This window comes from Austrofundulus limnaeus, unplaced genomic scaffold (assembly GCF_001266775.1).
Source record: "Austrofundulus limnaeus strain Quisiro unplaced genomic scaffold, Austrofundulus_limnaeus-1.0 Scaffold318, whole genome shotgun sequence".
In the NCBI taxonomy this organism is placed as follows: domain Eukaryota; kingdom Metazoa; phylum Chordata; class Actinopteri; order Cyprinodontiformes; family Rivulidae; genus Austrofundulus; species Austrofundulus limnaeus.
The window spans coordinates 593,217-595,418 of NW_013952720.1; positions in this window are offsets into that span (position 1 = coordinate 593,217).

Genomic DNA, 2,202 nt, shown 5'->3' on the forward strand with positions numbered 1-2,202 from the left:
CACACACACACACACACACACACACACACACACACACACACACACACACACACCTCATCTGCGCCCACTGCTGCCCGGCCTCATTACCGAAGGCTCCTGTTGTTAACAAACTCCTGCTTCTTCTCTTAAAAACTCCATTAATTAGGAGCTAATTAAGAGCTCTGTGCTGCTGGATGTGTCTGAGTTGGACCCTCGGAGCGTAGAGAGGAAACCAGCCAAGGTTTCAGCTGAAAGCAAGTAAAGCTACAAGCAGGAAGAGACGAGCTATATGCTAAACGTATCAAAACGCCAACAGGACAACACAGGAAGTATGAAGCATAGATTGTAAGAAATAAAAAAACAGCTGACTCATGATTTACACAATGAGAAATACCTGAAGACTTTTGCACAGTTTGAATTATTGTTCTTTTCAGCAGAGTGGCTGAAGCTGAAGCCTCAGCTCATTTGGTGTCATCATCTGAGATCTGCCTCTAAATCAGCCGAAGGAGCGTCAGGAGCCTGCGAGGGTGGAGCAGAGTCGTCTGAGATCTGCCTGGACGCCATACGCTCGCCATCCCTTCCTAATGGGCCCATTAGTCACAGAGGCAGAGCGTGAGTGATTACGAGCAATCAGGCCRTGCAGGAGGAGGCGGCGCGGGGAAGTGAAGGAGGAGAACCCTTAACAAACAGAAGTATACTTGAAGTTCATTTTATTAAGTCTACTTGAGTATAAGTTTAAGTATATCACGTATACTAGGCACCATGTATTAGAAAGTATACTGATTTAATATTCGTTCGTACTAAACTAGGACATTTTTGTTTATAAAATGTATACTTTAAGTATACTGTTAGTGTCTTTTTAAGTTTACAAACTTACCAAAAAGAAGTATACATGTCATTAAATATCTAAAGCAGGGTTTCTCAAACGTATTGGGTCTGAGGACCCCTTATAGAGGTGAAAATATTCCAGGGACCCCCTCATTAATCTCATACTGGTTTAAAACTGATTTACTGCCAATTTAACGCCTCACTTCCATGAGAATAATTATAGTTTATTTGCTTGAGTTAGTTTATTTTAGTGGTGCATTGTTCCCGTTATTCATTTATGAAGTCTTTTTTTAAAGGAGCTATCTCGTGTAAAATCAACTTTTTTGAGTTTTATATCATGTTATAATGTTAWACTCTCATAAAAAACATGCCCAAAGCCTTGCTTTGACTCATTCATCATGTTTGAGAAATCCTGCAGTGTTTTTATGAAGCCATGCTGAGGAGCAAAACGACAGGTGGGACCAGAAACGCCTCTGGGACCAGAAACGCCTCTGGGACGTGTCTTTAAGCCGAACTTCCTCAGGGCAAAGCACACCCCGGCCCCCCCAATCCCCCTCCATCCCGCTCCGCGACTCTGGCAGCCTACCTGCTGAAATGGGCGTGACCAAAGTGGTTGGATTTTCTTAAAGAGACAGAGACCTATTTCAAGGTGTTTAGAAACTATCAAGATGAGACGTAAATTGTTTTGGGGATTTTTACAAATAAACAGCTCTTTCATAAGCTGAAAATGTGACATAATTACTTTATTTTAGTATAAAATCAAAATATAGGCTTGGAAAGCACWTAATATTGCATCTTTAATGAAAAACAAAATTAACTGTTTATTTCAATTTTTGAGGACCCCCAAGTTATAGCTCGCAGACCCCTGGGGGTCCTGGAACCTCAGTTTAAGAACCTCTGTCCTAAAGTATATAAAAGTGTATTTCCCTAAGTGTCAGTTTACTAACAAGTATGCTTCTAGGACTAAATTGACCCACAATAAGTTTATAACAGTATAGTCTACTTATATAATATACTGAAAGTAATCTAAGTATACTTTTAGTTTAATCTTGAAATATACTACAAATAATAATAATCTGTGAAAATGTACTTTGTGTACTACTAAAGTTTTTCTTGGCTAAACATTTAAACACTAGCATAAACTAAGTATACTTAAACTTCTAGTAAAGTAAAAGTAGCGCAGCTGTGTTTGCTGCATGACCGGTTTCACCTGTTCCCCCATGTTTGTCATGTACAGTGGGGAAAATAAGTATTTAGTCAGTCACCAATTGTGCAAGTTCTCCCACTTAAAAAGATGAGAGAGGCCTGTAATTGACATCATAGGTAGACCTCAACTATGAGATCTTGCGTGGAGCCCCAGATCGAGGGAGATTAGTAGTGGTCTTGTATGTCTTC